This window comes from Gallinula chloropus (genome assembly GCF_964237585.1).
Source record: "Gallinula chloropus genome assembly, chromosome: 4".
NCBI lineage: Eukaryota > Metazoa > Chordata > Aves > Gruiformes > Rallidae > Gallinula > Gallinula chloropus.
In genome coordinates this window covers 85,159,816-85,181,688 of record NC_140088.1, presented here as the reverse complement: position 1 = coordinate 85,181,688, position 21,873 = coordinate 85,159,816, and positions in this window count along the sequence as shown.

The window sequence follows — 21,873 nt, the reverse complement described above, 5'->3', positions numbered from 1 at the left end:
GATGGATTTTTAAAATTCTTCATTGCAAGGAAGGAGATAAGGATTGGATGCTGTCCCATTTTCAGACTAAGAATTGTTTGCCAGACTTGAATTACAGGAATTGCCGTAGCGAGGCAGCGCAGCGCCCTGTGCCATTAACTCAGAGCTGGCAGGGGCCGGGGCGGCTTCGCACGCCCGGTCCCCACGTTCTGCTCCCTTTAGAAACAATCAGAGATGATGGAAACAAAACCAAATCGGTCTTATGCTTTGAGGGGAATTAAACCAGTGAAGAATAACTTTGCTGAAGTTGTTTTTTTAAATCTTGCTGCACTCCCTTCTCCCTCCAAACCCACCCTACAGCCAGCTGCTATTCTGTATTTTCCTTTTGTGAACTGATTCGTTATGGAGAGTCTCTGGACTCTCTTTGGCTTAGTTACAATCCAGAAATGAGCCGCTGGTGTGAGCCTACTAAACAGTGGGGAGAAGAGGTCTTAAAGCTGCTGCTGTGCCAAGGCATTCGGTGTTCGGAGGGGCTTGGGGGTTACCAGGTGCTGAGGCAGTGATGCTGGCCCGTGCCAGTATCTGTATTGCTTTTTAGGGAGGGAGACATGAGTTTGCTTTCACTGCTAAACTACTTAAAGGGGCTTCTCTTCAAGGAGCGGGTGGGGGGGAGTGGGGCAGGGGAAGCCACAACCCAGCCACTTGTGCTGGAGGGGAGCTGCAGAAGAGTGAAAGGAAGCTGGCTTTGTGCCATGGTAATTCCCTCAGCCCTGAAGCTGGGGCAACTCAGTTTTGCTCCCCATTCTTGCTGCTTATGGACCACCCCTTCGAGTCCCATGTGCTTCTGCCCTTTTAGCATTTTAATCCTTTCACCTTCATTTTCCCTTTCCTGCAATAACTTAGCTTTATCCCTTCTTCCTTTGCCTTGGGTTGAGTGTAGGGTGCTCATTGTTACCCGCTTGTGGCTTTGATTGTTGATCCTCTGGGTACCTTCATGGGATTCTGTAATATTTTTGGCCCAGGAGGGCTGTGGGGAATGGCTTGTCCCCATGCTGCAGCCAGGTAGCTTCTTGGTGCTGCTGGAAAAACCCATCTCTTGGTATTTATACAGTCAAAGCAGCAAAGAAATGCAGAAGTGCAGGAACACTGAGGTCTAAGGCATTAAAAACTTTTCACCTGGGTGTCTGTTTCTGGACTGGTTTGGCTTTAAAGCCTCATTATTCTCTGAAAATTGGGTATCTTTGCGTGGTGCTGTGCAGACCGTATTGTATTTGCTCTCACCTGTGGCACAGTGAGTGTTGCCATATGGTTTGCCCAGAGTTGATTTTTTTTAAGCGCTTCTAGCAGTGGGTTAGCACATGCTGCTCTTCTGCTCTATGTTTCTTAGCCAGGCAAAGTGCCAGCATGTCTGTTGGAGGAAAAACTCCTGGCTGGATCCTGGAGCATAAACTGAGCTCAAATTCCCTCTGAAGGGAGAGGGCTCAAGTCCCACAGGTAGGATTTTTCATCATAATGATCCCATCTGGCAGCTAAATTAGTGACCAGTTTTGGTAGGAAAATTGAATGACTTCAGGAGCATCCCCTGGTACCCATAAGGAGAAGGGAGGTGCAGTGCAACCCCAGAGCCTCCACCAGCCCCTGGAGCTGGAGCTGAGCATCACCAGCAGCACCACAACACCGTCCTCTGTGCAGGGACACTGACCACAGCCCCGCAGGCACTGGGGGCTCAGGCTGAGTGGTATCTGAAGATACCCGTAGAATCCCAGACTGGTTTGGGTGGGAAAAAACCTCAGAGCTCTCACAGAGCCACTCCTGTGCCATGGGCAGGGACACCACCACTAGCCCAGGGTGCCCAAAGCCCCATCCAGCCTGACCTTGAACCCTGCCAGGGATCCAGGGGCAGCCACAGCTGCTCTGGGCAGCCTGTGCCAGGGCCTCACCATCTTTGGATAAAAGACCCTGAAGACCTTGGTATTTACCTACACAAGGTATACCTACTCGTGTCTGGCTCTTCAGCTGAATCCCAAGCAGGAGAAGCCGTTGCTTTGCAGTTTATTTGTCTCTCTGTTCTCCTCATTCATTCAATTGGGGAGACTTAGGCTTGTTTTTTTCTCTTAGGGCAGGGACCATCACAGATACTCTGGGATTCAGCCCTCATCCCAGCGAGCAGACCCACCTCTTTTGCAATTCAGGTGGGGATTGGAAGGGGGTAAAGTGCAGCAGCTCTGTTTCATGTCAGGACAACTTGTTTCTTCACATTAGGTTTGATAAAGCAAAGTGCAGGGGATTTGAGTCTCCTGCTCTTTATTTGCCTTACACACACCTCGGTGTTTGCACTGTGGTGATTTATTTTTCTAGCAGCTTCTCTCTGCCCCCATCTATATATCGACCTGCTTCGTCCATCACAGAGGAGGCAATGTTTAGGATGCAGGGTTATTTTTTTTTGAGGGCAGCATTAGAACTTAGAAAAGAAACCAGCATTTCAGGTGAAGCAAATCCCAACAGGTCTCCTCACCCCTTCTCCTCCGTTATCTCAGATGGTTTTAGGTGGGCGCACGGCCCTACCTGCCGGATGCCCGCGGAGCGACGGCCTTTTGAGATGCAGCAACTCACTCTCAGCACTGTCCCAGAGGATCCTGGCAGATTGCAAACAAGCTCAGTGCAATCATACCATCCCAATTAGCATAATGACGCCGCCTAATTTATGCACAAATTGCCCTCATTTATGTGTGTCGATACATACGATTAAACCCAGCGCCGGGTGGAAACGGGGGTTCGGTCTCAACCCAACCAGGGAAGCATAAAGCTGTATCCACCCCAAAATGTGTCTGCAAGGCCCAGGATTCATTCCTGGTGTTAATAAAACGTGGAGCTTTGTGTTGTTCTGCCCCCAACACCCCCTCCACTCCCCCCAGCTCTGGCAGCATGAAGGGGCGCGGGGCAGGACTAAACTCGCGGCGGGAGGTAAGAGAAGAAAAGATTCCCGTGCTGAGATCTGTAGGGATTAAAGGCAGCTTTAATTTGCCTCCCTACACTTGGCTTTCAGGTGGATTACGCAGGCGGCGGGATTTGGGGCTGTCTAGCCAACTAATACCTGCTTTACTTTCCTATTAATGATTTTAATAAGGGATGGAGGAGTCCTGTAACTGGAGGCCACCTCTGCCAACCCCGGATCTTGAGCATTCCTGTGTGTAACGTTTTATACCATTAACCTTCTCCATTTAGCAAACCTGCTGTCGGCCTCTGAAGCCCCACGTAGAGCTGCCCTTCCCAGAGCACTTTCTCAGCAGGTTCCTTCCATAAGAAGAACTCTTTAGTTTGTGAGCTTGAATTCCTTAGTTTTATTGAAAAAATGCTGTTGCACCATAAAACTTTACCATACCAGGCAGGATGATCCAGCAAAACAATGTTCAGCTTGAGTGAAGTGCTGGTTTTGGATGCTGGAGTCTTCATTCCCATGGCTTTGGTGTGCCTGTGAGCTACAGAGAGTGGCACAGCCTGACTACAGAGGTTTAGCAGCCAGGCTGTGCCAACTCTCCAACATAGTGTGTGAAATGGGGTACAGGCATTGAGTTTGGGCTCTCCTAGCAGCGTGGTCACTGACCTTCTGCTTGAGCTATTCTGGGAGAGAAGAAACACCAAGGGCTAACCTCTTTCTCATGGTCCCCTCCATCTTTTTTGTAGGTACTGTTTGCAAAGGGAATTGCTTTTTCAGGGAGGTAACATCCTGCAGTTCATTGTAACTCATGGTGAGGCCCTGACCTTAGCTGGGGTGTTGGGACAGCACTGAATTTCCTGGAGCTCTTCACCCCCCAAGCAGGTAATTCATCACCTGTAGCATTTTCCTGTTTGTTGATGGGAAGCCACCAGTTGAGCTGCAGTTTTGGGGCTCCCAAGCTCTGTGAGGCAAGCTGCCTCTGTTATTTGTCGAGGTGGAAGCATTGAACTCTCTCCTACCATCCTCTGGGCTGCTCCATCTCCAGGGGACGGAGCCTGCAGGTGAGCTTGCAAACTTGCAGCTCTTACAAAACACACAAGCACAACCAATTCACCTGACTTCTTACCAATAAAACTGGTGTCTTGTGAATCTGAAATACGAGAGCATACGATAGACCTTCTCCTTGGTGTCTTCTTGTTGCTTGTAAGGTTTGCAGAGGGGTCGCTGATCTTTTGGCACAGCACTGGACTGGAAGATGTTTGGGTTCTGAGTCCCAGGGGCTCTTTCATAATCTCAGGTGGCTTTGTGCTACAGAGTAGTCCAGGATCAGGACACCTGGATCAGCTCAGCATTGGATTTTCCAGTGCCTCTGGAGTTGGCATAGAGAGTGGAAGCTCCTTCCTGTAGCCAGCATGCCTTCCTTACTGGTGATGTGCTGTTATGGCATACACATTTACCTGGCTAAACTGCTTTCACCCAAACATCCACAACTAAGATAGACAAGTGATAATTACAACTAGTAATCACGCTGTCCAGAGGCTGGTAGATTGCAGCCACAGCTTACCACAGTCAGCTGACAGCACAGGGTCCTCAGAATGCCACGTTCTTAGAGGCTGATGTGGCAAGCAGATGGTATTGCTGGCACGTTGGGGCACGGTGGGCTCGGGACAAGGCAGATGGGTGGAAGGGCTTGTGCGTGGCCAGGGCTGAGACAGGCGGCTGCGGGACACGCCACCCCCTTTCAGTTGTGTCAGGTGTTGCTCTTTGGCAATCCTGTTTCCTTCCTCTGCTCACAGGCCGTGTGACTAATTTCTAAGAACAGATGTGGATGTGTGATACTCCTGTAGGTATGTATGACAGGAGGTGTTTCTGCTCCTACATACTGGAGCGACTGGAGTGCGTGCCTGCACCACGCTCCTTACCTGTCAAAAAACAAGAGGTTTGTGAGTCACTGCGAGTCGTGGCACCGTGAATTACTCCTGTCTTCTGTTCCTGAGCTGTTTTTACAGCCATCTGAAGAACGCAGCCTGCTCCAAACCCATTGAAATGTCTTGTGTTGACTTTTAACAGCTTTTATAAGCTCGTTTGTTTGCAGTCTGCCTTTGCATTTCCTTTTTTTTCTTTATAATTCATTACCTGCCAGTGTACATTTTCCCTTCAGTGAGATGTTGGGTTCCTCCTGGGAGGAGCCACGGGCGCACGCTGCACGCCTCCTGCTCCAAGTGTTGCAGAAACACAGCTTCATCACCCATTCCCTTTTAACTGGAGGGCAAATCCTATGAGGAGCGGCTGAGGGAGCTGGGGGTGTTCAGCCTGGAGAAGAGGAGGCTGAGGGGAGACCTTATCACCACCTACAGCTACCTGAAGGGAGGTTGTAGAGAGGTGGGCAATGGTCTCTTCAGCCAGGGGACAGGGGATTGGACAAGGGGAAATGGCAAGAAGCTGGGCCAGGGCAGGGGCAGATTAGATATTAGAGACAAATCTTTTCCTGAAAGAGTTGTCAGGGGCTGGAACAGGCTGCCCAGGGAGGGGCTGAGTCACCTTCCCTGGATGTGTTTAAAAAAGGGTAGATGAGGTACTTAGGGATATGGTTTAGCTTAGGATGGGAATGGTTGGACTTGATGGTCTTCAAAGGTCTTTTCCAACCTTGTGATTCTGTGACTCTGTAACTCTCAGCCAGTGCCAGACACGGCAGGGCAGGAGAGTCCTCAGCTCCATCAAGGCTCTCTAAAGCTGGAGGTGAATGCAAAGCCTTCTGACTTTTCTTCCACTTCTCAGTGCTGTCTGAGGCTGTGTTTTGACTCTGGCAGCTTTGTGAATGAAGGAATAAATTGACCATGAAAATATTGACAGCACAGTTGCTTACGCCAGCTTCCTGGTGTAACTGTTAGGTAAGTGGAGGAGGAAGGGAGCTCGTTCCCTTTGCACGGGGAGGGGAGGAGAGGCTAAAGGCTGGGTTGTATTTCTACAGCCTGGGACAGCAGCGTTGCTGGGAGCTGTTGGGAAATGCTGGGTTGTAAGGAAATGCCGGGGGTTGGGGAACCAGCGAGTTTGGCACATCTGAGGGTTGCTTGCTTTAGGACAGAGACAAGAGAAAGCAGACGCCTCAGCCGTGTTCCAGTTGCCTTAAAAAAGAAACAGTGGGAAAGTAACCCAGCTCTCCTCATCCCTGCCAGACCCAATGTCTTTTTAATCTGCTTTCTCTCAGCTCCTCTTCAAATGGAAGTTGCTGGTTGCTGGTGGTCTGCTGGGGTTAAGCAGCGATTCTGGCAGACTTCAGAGCAGACGTGATCTCCAGGTCTCGTTGCTTTGAAGCTCCTGCTTCTCTCTCACTCGACTAAATCAGGTTTTTTCTTCTCTGTGGAGGTAAAAATCAGCCTTGTGTGCCCATCTGATTGAAGTGCTGAGACTTGTCTAATTGAACAAGTGCTCGAGTCAACACTTGAGTGGGATGAAAAGCAGTGAGGAGATCACCCAGGGGTTTTGTCTGAGCTTCACAGCTACTTGGCATCAACAGGGCAGATGGCTGGGTCGCATCCTGCCCAAGGCTGGGGAGAGATGTCAATAGGAAAAAAATATTAATATAGTTAAATATATTCAACTCTGAATCTAGAAGTGCCTCAGGTCTCTGGTTTCAGACTTTATAGTATCAGCCCAGAAGATGGGATTTGTAAAAGGAGAGGTTGGCTCTGCAGGGCTCCTGCAAGGAGCCTGCTGCTGCCTCAAAGCTGTTGTAGATAAAGAATATTTTGGGAGGGAGCACAGAGGTGCAGGGAGTGGGAGCAGCTTGGCTTGTCATGGAAAAATGGGGATCATCTGGGAACAGTTGAGCGAATGGCAGCAAGTGAAGTGTGAGCCCCTGCAGTGCCTCTGCTGATGGAGGGAGGAGCCAGCGTCCCAGAGCTGGGTTGTGCAGAGGTGTGAGGACATCACAAGCATCTCTGCAGGTCACCTGAACCACAGGGACAAGCTTCAGCCTGTTCCCAGTAGGATTGCACTTGATGCAACAGCCAAAGGCAGTATCCAGAGCGGTTTGGGCTTGGGCAAGTCCTCTGGTGGCTGTCTCACTGGGACGTGGCCAGCACAAGCCCTGGTCCCTCAAGGTGGGGAATAAATGGGCATGCACAGATACACCTTTTCAAACACCCCAACCACCCCTGTCTGGATAAATCCACACTCACAGGAGCCCATGGTGAACCTAGTGCCTTCACTAGGATAAAAATTGTCTATTTTCTCTAGTTGTGGACCCTCTTAAACTTGACTTTGCCCCAGAGAGCAGTGCACGTATCAAGTGAAGCTCTGAGAGCTCAGAGTCTCCTTCTCACTTGTACCTGCTGCTGCTGCCCTGTGATTACCTGCTGCCATCACCAACCAAAGCACTTCTAACCCTGGAAACTCCCACGAGTTGTTGCCTTCTGTATCCAAACATTTTCATTTTATCAAGTGTGTCTCTAGCTTGAGCAACACTGCGTTTTGCATAGAGGTGGCACGAAGCAGAATCACCTTGCTGGCAGCAGTCAAAACCCCCCTTTCCACAGATGGTGCTGAATGTGAAGTCTTTGGTTTTAAAAGCCTATTTGTTTGTTTGTTTGTTTGTTCCCAGGGGGCACCATTGGAAGGACCTTTATGGGCTCCTAAGGACATGCAGGTGGATGATTTACTTACGATAATTAAGGTAGGAAGAAGTGTTGTTCATTCTGGCATCTTGATATTTGTCCTCTCCTTGGAATAAACCTGCACTTGCCAGTGGCCAGCCACTCATTGCTCTGTTTTGGGGTTCAGTGCACAACACTGGCAATATTAGAGCAGCACACAGCCAAGGCATTAAATTGTGTTTAAAATGTCCCTTTAAACACAGGGGGAAGGCAAATCTTAATTTAAGAGCTACCTGGGAACGTAACTAAGTGGAAAAAAATCCAACTTCCTCCCCCAAAAGGATAATAAGGTCTCTGTTGGTGCAAAGTTGGAAGGGGCATGACTTACTTGAGAGCACTCAGCACAGGGAATTTTTTGTTCTGCTGAAATGTAGTGGTTGAGTTGGAATTCAGGTTCAAACTTGCCATCTCAAAAAAAAAAAAACCCAAAACCAAACCCTAAAAATATATTTTATTAGTTTATTTTCATCATCATGAGCTTCTGTGGAAATCTGGTCTGTCTCCAAATGAGGCAGGAGAGTATTTGATTCTTGGTTAATGAAATGGAGTAAAATCCCTGGTGTTAAAAGCACCAAACTGTCAGACAAAGTTGGAAAACAAAATACAAATGTCAGATGTATTTACAAGTAGGTTTTATGATGTTTATTCCCTAATGGGTGGGATTCTTGTCTTGCTGGGTCGCTTCTGCCATGGCTGGTGTGCTTAGAAGCATCGCGAGTCCAGAGAAGGGCAACCAGGCTGGGGAAGGGGCTGGAGGGCAAATCCTATGAGGAGCAGCTGAGGGAGCTGGGGGTGTTCAGTCTGGAGAAGAGGAGGCTGAGGGGAGACCTTCTCACCATCTACAGCTACCTGAAGGGAGGGTGTAGAGAGGTGGGCGATGGTCTCTTCAGCCAGGGGACAGGAGATGGGACAAGGGGAAATGGCAAGAAGCTGGGCCAGGGCAGGGGCAGAGCAGATATTAGAGACAAATCTTTTACTGGAAGAGTTGTCAGGGCCTGGAACAGGCTGCCCAGGGCGGGGCTGAGTCACCTTCCCTGGGTGTGTTTAAAAAAGGGTAGATGAGGTACTTAGGGATGTGGTTTAGCTTAGGATGGGAATGGTTGGACTTGATGATCTTCAAGGTCTCTTCCAAACTTGTGATTCTGTCAGGGTGGTGCCATGATCACCACTGGTCCCTGCCTCCTGTTGCAGTAGGAATGAGGGTCTTCATCCTAGTCACCCTATAGACTCCTAAATGTGAGATGACCTTTAAGAAAACCCCTCAAAACCCCTGACTTTTCTCAGGTAGGAGGACCCTGTGCATTTCCAGGCTTTGCTCTACACACTGTGTACATTTCAGTTTACAAGCCTGAAAAGGCAGCAGAGCTGTCACCCATTTATCAGACCCCTGCCATCTCCAGATGCCCAAAATGCAGTGAAGTTAGATGCTCTGCTTTGGAGCCCAGGGAGGTGTTTGGTGAGACCAGGCAGGGTTTTGCCCTTGCATTTCTTCAGACTGTAAAGGTGTAAGAAAGCATCAGGGGTGAACAGGGCGTGTGTTATGTCTATTGTACTTTATCAGGGGGATTGCTTTATATTGCAATTGGGGTTTCACCTCTTATTAGTGTGGGTAGAATCAGTGGTTTGGGTGGGATTTGGTATCAGTGGGTAGCTTACTGCCTGGGTTGTTGGAGGGAGAGGGGTAAATTCAAGCTGTAACAAGAGCAAATTCTTTTAATACAGGTTTGCAGTCCTCAAATGTATTTGTACTTTTTGTTTGGCTTGTGATAAGATGCACTACTGTGGAATTTGCTTGGAGCAGGGATTTGCATGAATTATTGTTTCTTACAAAATGAACATCTGTGCAAGCCTTCTCCCTGTGCTCTGCTCTACCAGAGCACCCACCAGAACAGGGATTTGTGTGCCTGGATGCAGTGGTCAGCAAAAAACAAGTGTTTGGGGGAAGGAAAGATGGGAGCAGTAGAAACAAAGCTGGGGAAAACTCCTGGGTTGTGTGACAGTGCTGGATGTGTGTGTTTATGTGCCAGCTTCTTTCCTTCTCATGCCAGTGCAATTGTTTTGAAAAACAATATCATCCTGTTAGGAAAATCCTGGGATCATTATGCTTGGCCCCTTGCAGAGTTCAGTTCTGTGTCTGGGAGGTGTCATGGCATCAATTGCAGGAGCTGCTGTTTGAAATAGTTTGGCCCAAAAATAAGTAGAAGGCGGGAGTAAACAGTCGTTAGGGATGGTCTCTTGATTCTGCACTTAAAGCATTTCATTTGAAGAGCTTCACATTCAGGCAGAGAGATCTTTCTGCAGTCGCTAATTTGCTTAATTAGCAGTGTCATCTGTCTGTCTACACAAAGCAAGAAGCCAAGGTTTTGAGGAAACCCTCAAACTGCAGACTCAAAATACCCAATATTTAAAATTACCAAGTCTTGCAGTAACAGGAAGAGCAGTGAAAGAATCACTTGAAGCTTGGGTGACCTAACACTAGGCTGCATGTAGAAAGGCAAGCTTTGTACTTCACTCAGAATTCTACACAGATGCTACACCTGTGTTCTGATTCTGCCCAAAATTTGGACCAAACCTGATGGTATTAAATAATTTGCTTGTAATTACTGTCTTTCCTGGACATTAGCAAATGTTACATTAAGCTTGTTGGGACATTCATCTAAAATACTTCTTCTAATGTACTTTTTTTTCCTCCAAAGTCAGCTTTTATAGGGGAAAACAAGGAGGAGAATTTCTCAATCTGCTGAAATAACTCCCCATGACACAGAGCACGGGGTGCAGGTGTGAGCGATGAGATGGGGGGGGGGGGGTGGCACTAGTGGTCCCACCATTCCTGTCAGTGATCCTGGGTTGGGAAGAGCACCTGTGAGTATTGAAAGCGATAGGAGGAAGGTGTGTAGTGAGGTGGGGACAGGGTGTTGTGTTGAGACATCTCTATCTGAGTATGCAAAACATTGCCAGGTCCCCTGATTAATAATTGCTGGCTGGTGCAGATACTGTTGAGGCAGTGCCTGTGTCCCAGCACCAGTGGGTTTTCTGAGGGCGTTATGGTTGTGCTCATGGTTAGAGATAAGTGCAGGCTGTCAGCAAGCTTCTCAAAAGGGCAGCAAACCATCCAGGCACAGAGGAGGTGACAGTCATACCGATACTGGTGCAGCGCCGAGCGCCGTGCCTCGTTGGGCGGGGGAGTACTAAAACCACAAGTCTCAGTTCAACAAAGTCCATCCAGATCCAGTGGCGACCTTTGGAGCATCCCTATCCTTCCCTGTGCCTTTCCCATCTGCGCTGCCAACATCTTTTGGGAGGTGGAAGCCAAGCCCATGTGCCATGTGGATTTGCAGAAGAACCTGACACGTGTGGCTTTCTTCTCACCGGTTCCAGCAGTGCCAATCAAGGAGCTGATGTTTTTGGCACTACCCACAATAACTGAAAGATATTTCCTGTGAGATAAGAGTCAATAATTGTGGTTGTCTCGTTTCTCTGGTATGTGTTGCTGTATTCACTTGAAATTTAATTTGTCATCGGAGCGCCGCTGCTGTATGGCTCTGGATCCTCCAGCACAGGCAGGGGAGGCTGCACAGAGGCTCTGGTCGGACCCTGCACCTTCTCTCCTAAGGATTGCTCTTCAGAGCAGTGCACTGATGCCATGGCTTGATCTTCTCACTGAGTATGTGCAGCTGGGAGCAAACAGTAGAATTGAAGAGACGATGGTGGGTCAGGACCTGTCCCAGGCCTGTACTGGTTCACCCTGGTGGCTTTTGCACTGGGTGGTGAGCAAGCCAAGAAGTGTTTTTTCCCCCCCACTTGGAAGATTTGCTCCTGTAGTTTCAGTCAAAGCCACCAACAGCTGCAGTCCTTCTCAAAACCTTTAAAGATTGCTGTAAGATTTTGGCAGTTGTGGATGTGCAGGCTGACCCTTGGAGGGGCTTTTTTGGAAATGCAGAGGTTGCCCTGAGACCAGAAATCACTAATTATGGTGCTCCTAAATCCCACACACTTCTCCCCACCTCTTTCCTGTGAAGCTCCAGACTTCTACATGGAATTTGACATCACTGCCATGAGCTGACCTGGCCTGTTGTGTGTTAAAGATACCCTTGGGTTTGTATGATGTGTACCACCAACCATCAGTACCAAGCACAGACCTCCAGTGTTCAGCTGTTGAAGCTGACTGCGGGCTGGGGATGTGAAGGAGACAACTGCTTACAGAAACCACACCGGGCAGCGTGTCAAGACCTGCACCCTGTACCTGGAGCTGCTGTGTATAAATAAACACATCCACCCTCTGTCTTATTTCTGACAACTACCTCCCTGAAGAGAGGTGTTTTTTTCTTCCCAGTAGCTTGTTCTGCAAGCAGGTTTCCTCTTGCAGGTGTTCAGGACGGCCTCATTTTTATGTGGATTTGGCATAGCTATCAGTGCACAGGAATCAACAGCTCTTGCACGCTTGTGAGACATGGGATTTTGATTAAAATTCAGTCCTGAAAAACTGATACAAACAACTGACAGACCTGTCACCCGAATCAGAGAGGAAACTGCACCAGGTTGGTGGTTGCCTCAGAAAAAAACGTTGCTAGCCCTTGTTCTGCAGGGTCTAGTAACCACAGCTTCAGTTTTCAGGAGTGTTGCAGCTCTGGTCTGCTGCCTGGGTTCAAGTTTTTAGTAGTTCAAGGGCTTCCTCAACATCATGTCACCACTGAGATTGAGCAGTGCTAATTACTGCTAATACTGCTGGACCTGAATCTATAAGAACGATTTTTGTTGATGGTTTCAAACACATCTCTGCTTTGATTATGTTTGGTCCCATGAAATGGTTGAATTGCTCCACATCCCATTCAATACAATAGATCCTTTGAACAGGGCAGATTACATCTTAGTTGATTTAAATGGATCCTTTTCTGAGCACGTAATGTTTGCTAGCCCCAGCCAAACCTGTGTTGCTAAATATCATCTGACAGCTGTGCACGTGACTTCCTTGCCACTGGAGAGTTTACCTACTCCTGGTAAGAACAATCTGAGGAGACAACACATCCAGGAAGTGAAGGCATGGCAGGGACAATGTTGGCCCTCCTCTGTCATCACCAGGCGGTGCCTCTGAAGGTTGGAGTGGTGCAAGGTTGCCTTTGTTTTCAATTGGTGGTGCTTGTTCCTGCTTTTTCAGGGTGCCCTTTGTGCTGGTGATTGCTTTTCATCCCCCACTCCTCGCCATTGCAGAGAAGAGAGGATCCCTGCTATCTGATGGTGGAAAGCAAACAAGAGCAGATGAATCATTGAATCATAGACTGGTCGGGGTTGGAAGGGACCCCAAGGATCACAGAGCTCCAACTCCCCTGCCACAGGCAGGGACACCAACCTCCAGGCCTGGAGCTACACAAGGTTGCCCAGGGCCCCATCCAACCTGGCCTTGAACACCTCCAGGGATGGGGCATCCACCCCCTCTCTGGGCAGCCTGTTCCAGCCCCTCACCACTCTCTCTGTAGAAAACTCCCAAATATCCCATCTAATCCTTCCCTCCTTCAGCTCCGATCCATCCCCCTTGTCCTGCCATTATCTACCCTTGTAAAAAGCTGATTCCCCTCCTGCTTCTCTGTTCCATTCAGGGACTTGAAGGCTGCAATGAGGTCCCCCCACAGCCTTCTCTTCTCCAGGCTGAACCAGCCCGGCTCCCTCAGCCTCTCTTCGTAGGGGAGGTGATGAAGCCCAACTTTGGGTGCCAGTGGCCTCCCAGTAGCACAGGAGGCTTCCATCAACATCCGCTGCAGAGGAATTAAAAACCTCTGGTAGATCTGAGGGCAGACGTGCTTGCTAAGACCTGGAGAGGAAATTTAATCATCAGCCACACTTTTTGTTTGCTGGTGGAGACGTGAGTGGAACCACTTCAGTGCCAGATTTGGGATGCAATCCAGACAAGCTTTTCACAGTACCAAATCCAGAGGACACTGAAGCTGGAGGGGCCAGAGGAGGTCCCAGGTGATACAAACCAAAAGCTGTGAAAGTCTGGATTTGTACCCAAGAGGTTTCTTGCCCTGAGACCTTACCATGTGCTGTAAACCACATCCACCTTTCATGAGTGTGTTTGGCCAGCCGGATGCAGGTCAGCAATGTGGTTAGGCAGGTCGGCGGTTACTAACGCCACTAACTTCTCCTCTCTCCTCTTCCAGAACACACAGTTCTTGTGCTGTTATTTAAGTGTTTTGTAGTACAAATCCTTGAAGTTCCCTGCCAAAAGTAGAAACAAATATTACATCAATCCAATCAGGTCTATCCAAGAGCAGAGCATGGAAATACCCGCTGCTCAGGCTGGCACCGTTGCTGGCATTTTCTTCTCTCCCTTGAGAGGTGAGTTTTCCTTTAATATTGCTGTCTAAATCTCCTGTGGTTGATGCAGTGATTAAAAAGAGGGGGGGGGGAAAAACCCTTAAATATGCTGCAGTAATTTGGCAAGCCATGTGTGGACCTCCTGCAGCTCCAGTCAGAGGTTAGGGAGACATGTCATGCTTACGTTATACACACATAATGATCTACTTGCAGTGAGGAACTGCTGGTCAGGGACCTGTTCCCTTTTCACACAGAGTCATTCTGAGGGCAAGCAGATATTTTGGAAGATTTTTTTGTGTGTGTGTGGATGTATGTGGGGGTGATAAGGCTGGCTGGAATAATTCATTGTTCTCTGGGAGGGCAGAGCACTTAGGAGTCCTGTGATGGCCTAAGTAGGTGTGTTTTATGAGAAGTAACATCTGGTGGCAGGTAAACCACTGCAGTTGGGGAGAGGCAGACAAGCTTTTGGTGCGTAAATCCTCCAGTTCTGAGACAAAATACCTTGTTGGTCTTAGGAGCTCAGCCAGTTGCTGTTGAGTTTCATCCAGATACCGTAACACTTCAAGGGAGAGGGAGGACAGTTGGTACCCGTGGAGCCAAGGGATGTGCTCGCTGGGGAAGGAGGTAAATTGTTTCTTGTGGAATGTGGAAGGGGTTATCTGGGGCAGAAAACATCAGCAGATGTTCTTGGCACCCTCAGGTTTTACCTTGGGTTGAGCTTTGAGGTTGAGCTTTGAGGAAGCATGAAGTCAAGCTGCTGTGGCTCTAGAGGAAGTATGTAGGTTATAAATTCAACTAGACCCGATCCTTAAAAGTAAAACTTTAAAAAGGGAACATTAATTGGAACTATTACCAGCCTTGTACAGTGGGCCGGAGAAGTCAACAAGATGATGTGAACAAGACCATGCTGCTAAGGAAACCACATACCCAAGGGTCTTAGTTTTTGCAAAAAAACTTTGTATTTGAGACAAACCCCATTTTGTGGGTTAAATGCTGCTCATCCCTACCCAAAGGAGTGGATATTATGGCATCTAAGAGGACATTTGCTCTTCTGAGATACAGGTGTGCCTGAGTAGGAAGGGCTCTGCAGCTCTTTTTGGGTTTAGTTACTGTATATTCCTGTGTGCAGTGGTCCTCCTTGCAGAGAAAGAAGTCGAGGGAATGAGGCAGCTCTGCAGGAGGAGAGGGAAATGAGAATGGCGACTCGAGAAGAGCTGGGTTGGGTTGTTCAGGAGAGAAGTTGGTCAGGGGCCATGTTATGTAGGTACATTTTAGTCCAATAAGACTCAGAGAAGTTTGTTCAGAGATACAGGGGAGGGAGAAGTGATGGGTGTTGAGCAGACACTTGCCAGGTTACCTGGCATCTCGCTTCCTTCACCACAGAGAGGAGCTCTGAGTTGTAGACCTGGCAAGGCAGATGGTGGAACATCATCACAAAGAGCAGTGTGGCCTTGGAGGGAAAGAGTTAAATCTGAGCAAGAAGCAATTGTTTTTTGAAGGGCTGGAGCTGTTCCCTTCAGTGCTTCCCCAAACCTGGACATGCAAGTCAGGAACCCCGGGAATGGCTCCTGCACCTGGGGGTCCTCATGGAGGCCTGCATCAGGAGTGGTGGCACTGCCTGGATGCTTGCTTCTGAGTCTGCATCTTCAAATGAACATGCAGCCTGGGCCACTCAGAGAGGACAGGGATTCTGCTTGTGCACTTTCCTCCTGTTGCTAGACCAGGTGTCCCCTTAAAGACACCGGTTGCCGTCAGAAAACCCCTCTGAAACTACAGTCGCAACAGATCACCGCCTCCAGCTGCAGGGACACTAACTGTGCATGACAGGCCACCTTGCTGGCCTGTCACCACTTTTTAAAATACTGCTCTTGAAGAAAGGCAGAGCCCTAGTCCTGCAGCACGCTGTGGGTGCTGGGGTACAAGAAGACACCCATGCTGCTGGTGGTCCTACCTCAGCTCTGCTCTCTGAGACCTTGGACATCTTAGGCATTGTGGGGATTTGTTTCCTCAAGTCATCAGTCACAGGAAGCAAATTTTCTGTTCATCAGCTGCCAGCCCAGCCTGTTGGGTTGTGAGGAGGCCACAACAAGGACATTGAGGTCTGTGAAAGAGTCCAGAGAAGGGCAACCAGGCTGGGGAAGGGGCTGGAGGGCAAATCCTGTGAGGAGCAGCTGAGGGAGCTGGGGGTGTTCAGTCTGGAGAAGAGGAGGCTGAGGGGAGACCTTATCACCACCTACAACTGCCTGAAGGGAGGGTGTAGAGAGGTGGGCGATGGTCTCTTCAGCCAGGGGACAGGAGATGGGACAAGGGGAAATGGCAAGAAGCTGGGCCAGGGCAGGGGCAGATTAGATATTAGAGACAAATCTTTTACTGAAAGAGTTGTCAGGGCCTGGAACAGGCTGCCCAGGGAGGGGCTGAGTCGCCTTCCCTGGATGTGTTTAAAGAAAGGGTAGATGAGGTGCTTAGGGATATGGTTTAACTTAGGATGGGAATGGTTGGACTTGATGATCTTAAAGGTCTTTTCCAACCTGGTGATTCTGTGAGGCAGCCCAGCTCCCTCTGCCCCCCAGCTTGGCTTGGGTGCCATCAGCAGCATTGAAGCTGCTCTCAAACGTGACATTGGGGATGCTTGCTGGTATCCAGAGGCGCAAATGCAAACTGGGAGGCCCAGTATACCTCTGGTTTTGTGCCAGTTATTCAAGGGAAGATGAGCATCACTGGGGGATGGTGCCTTCCTGGTTGTGCTGTTTTGCGTTGGAGGTGAATCTGTTAAGCCCTTTCCCTGAGCACCAGCCAGAGGCTCAATCGAAACCTATTTAATAGCTCTTTATTTTTATGTGCTTAGAGTATGGCCTGAAATGTATCATTTGGGAAGGTGTTTTAGTGAGATTTTGGATGGCAACCTGCTTTCTCCTCTGCATTAACTGCTTTAAAACATCTACTCCCTAGTTCAGTCTTATTTGCCCTTTAATAAAAGAAGATAATGTCTGCTAGATAGGGTTTTTTTTCATCCCTCAGGCAGGTGTTTAAGAGTTCTCATTGTTTTTAAAGTGGCTGTTTCTGTGCTTTTTTGAATGGCTGTCAGCTGGCTGAAGATGATGATTAGTCTTTATCAAGTGCTTAATTGAAAGATGCCGTTCAAGTAATGTGATGCAGATTGTCACTGGATGCTCAGCATCGCCTTTGGTCCACATACCATGCTTTGAGCACCGCTGCTTTGCGATGAGATGAAAGCAGCCCTGTATTTTGGGCATTAACAGGGGGAGAACCTCTTCCTCAGTGGTTCATGTCTTGTAATGAAAAATTAGATATTAGGGGGAAGTTTTTTCCAGAGAGAGTGGTGAGGGGCTGGAACAGGCTGCCCAGAGAGGTGGTGGATGCCCCATCCCTGGGGGTGTTCAAGGCCAGGTTGGATGTTGCCCTGGGCAACCTTGTGTTCCTTGTGGAACACCAAACACATTTCCACAGGCATCAGTACTTTCTTCACTCTGGTTTCAGATATCTGCAGATATCTGAACAGAAAGCAAAAGTAACCAAGGCAAAAGCTGCTTTACAGGACAGAAACCAAACTGGCTTCTGGCAAGTGGAAATGGGGTGTTAGTGCTGCCTTGGAGCCACCGCGGTGGCGATGGCTCCATCTGGCTTCCATAGACAAAAGCCCAATGCCAATGTGAAATCCCTTTGCCTGGGATTCTGCTTTGGATTTAAAAGCCAGAGCTGTTGAAAAGGACTCTGAAGGATTTTATTTCTTTAAATCAGGGGGTTTAATTCAGGTTCTCAATATGCTTTAAACTGTTTCATCTTAAAACTTAACTTTTTTCTTTTCACAATTGGATGCTCCCATCCATCGGGCTGTTGTTCCAGACCTTTTCCTTGATGAGATTATTAACACTAATTATCTGTGTGAGGGTGACACAGAGCTGTGGTCACTGGCCACAGGAAACAAGGGCATGAGCTGTGTCTGTCACCAGGGTGCATGCACAGAGGGGGACAGGGTGGCAAATGGAAAGTACAAGGCTCTCAGCAAGGTGACTGATCTGTGGTCTTTATTCTTGGGAGCAAAAATAGGGAAGAATTGTCTGTTACACAATTTTTTTTAATATATATTCCTAGGGTTTCATACCACAAGCTTGATTTTTCTAATCATGCTTTAACATCTGGATATTTTAAAATATGGTACTTCTTAAGCATTTATATTAGTGATTTTTAGTTTGCAGCTAAGCCAGTTTTGATGTTAATCTGGGGAGGGCTGAAGTTATTTTCTCTCACCAGCATACCTGGCTTTTAACCTGACTGGAGCACAGGGCTGCTGTTATACAGAAAACAGCTCTCTGACTTTGACATATTCTTCCCTGAGTGACTTCAGGAGTTAAAGCTGGTTCTATCTTCTGATTCTATGAAGAGTGAAGGAATTTCTCCCCTAAAAATCTGTGTAGCAGGAGGGGGGACATATGCAGGGCCTTAGAAATACCCCTGGGTGAGCAGTTGGGTGACCTGTTGTAAAAGCCACCATCCCCACCAGCTGATGAGCTGGATGATCCTGCTCCTTTTATCTCTGCATCCTACAACTCACTCCTCATGAGCATTTCTAGAGGCATTTCCAAAGCCACTGAAGCGATTCAAGTGCTCAGAAGTATTTGAATATCCGAATAAGTATTTAACTGCAATTAAGGTCTTGTAAAAACATTGTGAAACATGAGCTGTCATCTGAGCCCTGCTTCCCTTTCTGTCAAACTGGTGGATACCAGGCTTTGATCATCTCTTGCCCCTGTGGATTATAGCCATTTTCTTTCACAGAGGACCCACAAATGGGATGGTGCATGGGCTGTAGCAGACCTGAACAAGCATCAGTAGGACCCATCTCTACAGTTTTCAGGCTCGACAGTGCCTTTTGTGAGATGGTACCAGTTCTGATACTTCAAAGAAAAGTGTCAGAAATGCAAAAATGAGCAATTAAGGATTAATCTGCTTGTGGGCATTGGTATCTGCCTCCCCCCACCTGATTGCGCTGTAAATTACTGGTTGACTCGAGCCATGTAGTGTAGCTATTTATACCTCCAAGGGCTGAACTGTAGCTGTGTAGATTATATCATCCCTTTGTTTAATCCTTTTTCCTTTCTTCTGTCATGCTTTTGACCTCGGTGATTTTCAAAGCAGTCAGATTCACTTCCTATGGTTTTCTTGTGATGGTGTTTGTATCCAGGAAAGGGGAGGAGAATGAAATGGCTTTTTCTGTCCCATTCTATTTTCCCTAATGCTCTTCTCCCTTACTCATTTCCTCATTCGACAGCCCAGGCCTTTTTTTAACCTTTCCAGAGGTTTTTGCATCGTGACCTTCCATCGCCTTTCCAGGGCTTTTTATTTCCTAGGCCTTGAGAACAGTGTGCACAGGGCTTGGGGACAGCCTGGCTGAGCATCACATGTCGTGGGCTTGAACGCTGTCACAAGGCACTTCGGAAGGGAGATCTGGTGCCACTCACCTGCCTGCTTGTTGGGCCTACACCTCTCCAGCATTACCCCCCACCAAGGAACAAGCGATGTGAGGGAGGGTATTGTTGCTATTGGATTTATTGGCTGTGATTTTGCAAATGAATGCTTTATAATCACTTCCTTGCCGTGCCTCACAGCCAAGAGAGAGAGACATACAGCGAAGGAAGGGCAAGCTGCCTGCTTGTGCTCCAGCTTTCCCTTCAGATTTGCATTCCCCATTTCCAAGACTGCTTTCTTTTAGACCTCTGTGAAGTGTTAAAGCATTTAGAATACTTATTTATTCTTAGAAATCTTTATAAGTTGCATTTTAAACAAAAAAAAAAAGCTCATCTTGGTGCTGGGCCAGGGACTGCAGCGGTTCCTGGCTCTTTGCTCAGTCGCTGTAATTTGGATGTTCACATACTTCCCGTCCAGGAGAAGCCATCAGAAGAATAAAGGGTACAGGAGATGCAGGCATGCTGAAGTCAGCTGAATATTTTTAAAGATCAGACCGTGCTGTGCAAGGGTGGGAAATAAACTTTGCTGAGAGTTCATCTGTAATGCGAGCTTCCCTCCCATCCCTTTTAACAGGAGATTCTTACCTGGAGCAGCCCTCCCACCAAAAACATTCCCTTTGGCTTTCAGGCCCTACTGTATTAGCAAGAATTTTTACTTGGCAAAGCACCAGGTGGTCTACACACACGGTTAAAGAAGGAATGAAGACAGCCAGCCATCAAAACTCCTGAATGTGAGCAGGAAACTCATGTTTGAACTTTGAAATTTGAAGCTGAGCCGAGCTGGACACAAGCTGAAATGATAACAGAGGCAGCAGGAGCCCTCGTGTGATGGGAGCAGCCTCTAGTTACTTGTAATACGGAGGGGCTCAGTGTGTAACCTTTAAACCAATGTTAACATTGCCCATTAACATCCAAACATTAGTGTGTCAAAGCAAGTGGAGTTGTGTAGGCAAACCCAAGAGGGAAGTTCCAGCCATGTGCCATCATCTTTCCTTGTAACTTCTCTTTCTACAAGGCTTCAAGGCTTAACCTGGAAATGACAGAATCACAAGGTTGGAAAAGACCTTTGAAGATCATCAAGTCCAACCATTCCCATCCTAAGCTAAACCATATCCCTAAGTACCCCATCTACCCTTTTTTTAAACACATCCAGGGAAGGTGACTCAGCCCCTCCCTGGGCAGCCTGTTCCAGGCCCTGACAACTCTTTCAGGGCCTGGAGCAGGCTGCCCAGGGTTGTGGTTGAGTTGCATTTAAGTTGAAGTTGATATTGAAGAAAAACCTGGGAAGTGTAGGCTGAAAAAGTACCATTTGTCATTTACTTTCCTTTCACATTGTTTAGACAACTCAGAGACACGACCCTGAGGTAGTGGGGTTGCTCTTAAATCCAGTGGGTAATGTTCTGTTAAGGTGTGAGGAATTTGGGGCCTAATTGTGATCAGGCCTCAGAATGACCATCTTGCCATATAATGCAGGCTCAGCACTGCCAGCAGCCCATCAGTCGGGTGCATCTGGGTGCAGAGTTCTGTATGGAAGGTTGCTGGTCAAAAGAGCTGCTGGATTGGAGTGGACTTGTTCTTTAGGGTATTTTCAATCGAAACCTTTATGTTTGTGAGGCCCTTTCCTGCTGTCTGCCATAACCACCAGCCTGATGGATATTTGGGGGTTCATCTCTTGTAGCTTCTCCAAATATTTGTGGGGAAAAATAATTAACAATCAATTGTTTTGGAGCAGCATTTCAGGCCTCAGTGCTTCTTTTTCCAAGCTCCTGCCTGCAATTTGCCCAAAAGTCAGCCTTTCTCTTCCTTGGTATTTATGTGAAGTGAAGGCTGTTGCCTGCTGCAGAAAAGCCAGTCACTGGATAAACCCAGCTGCTGTGACTGATATGGAGCTAGGGATATCCATCAGGTAAAGCCAGTATCATAACCTGCATTTTCATATGCCTGGGGAGTGTTGCAAGCCATCAGGCTGGTCTGATGGGATGGATCCCTCTCCTCATTCCCCTTATCCCACCCATTCTCCTCTTTTTTCTCTGTCTTACTTCCCTTATCCCCCCCCCCCCCCAAAAAAAAAGTATGGGGGGGGGAAGCAAAGTGACTTGAATGGATAGAGAGGAGGTGTAATTATGAGCAGTGGGACCAATTTAAAAATGGAAGATGTCAGATTTCAGAGAGATTCAGGCTCCCTTTGACATGTTGGGCTTTTTCGTAGAGGATAAAAGGAAAAGAAATTAATTTATTCCTAAATTTTAATTCCTTTTTGGTATTAATGTGTCTAATTAGTGTAGTTCATAAATGCCCTTATGCAGGGGAGAGAGGGGGACTGCAGATTGAAATGAAAACATTTTCAAAGGAAAAGTCTGAGAGCAAAAGCTTCCTGGCACTGACATGTTTTAAGCTGTGGGGAGAAATAACATCTCAAGAGAAGATGTGGAAACTCCATCACTTTGGGCTTTTATAACTGAGAGTGGATGGAGTAATTTGGGAAGTTTCTTGTAGGGAACAG